Source organism: Corvus brachyrhynchos, unplaced genomic scaffold, assembly GCF_000691975.1.
Source record: "Corvus brachyrhynchos isolate BGI_N302 unplaced genomic scaffold, ASM69197v1 scaffold255, whole genome shotgun sequence".
Lineage (NCBI taxonomy): Eukaryota > Metazoa > Chordata > Aves > Passeriformes > Corvidae > Corvus > Corvus brachyrhynchos.
In genome coordinates, this window is record NW_008238358.1 from 5,544,031 (window position 1) to 5,544,391 (window position 361).

The following is a 361-nucleotide window of genomic DNA, read 5'->3' on the forward strand; positions in this document are numbered from 1 at the left end:
CGGGCGAGCAGGGGAGCGGCCGGGTGCCTCACCGGAGCAGCCTCACCGCGGAGGACTCCTGTCCCCACATTTCTCCTAGCATCCCGCTTCCGGTACCCTCCTAGCTTTTCATACCGCGTTTTTAGCCAGGCGTGACTCAGAGTGTTGATTGTGATTAAGCAAGCTGTCTATCTACAGATAGAGATATGTGGCAGTGTAATAGGCAGGATGATTGACATTACAAAGTTCCCTTCGGTCCACAATGACCAATAAATCCTCCTGCAGCTTTTGCCATTTAATGAATTGCTGGTTTGGTAGAGGAAAATATGCCAAACCCCCGTTCCTGTGTTCCCTTCTCCCCCCTCACCCTGTCCTGGGATTA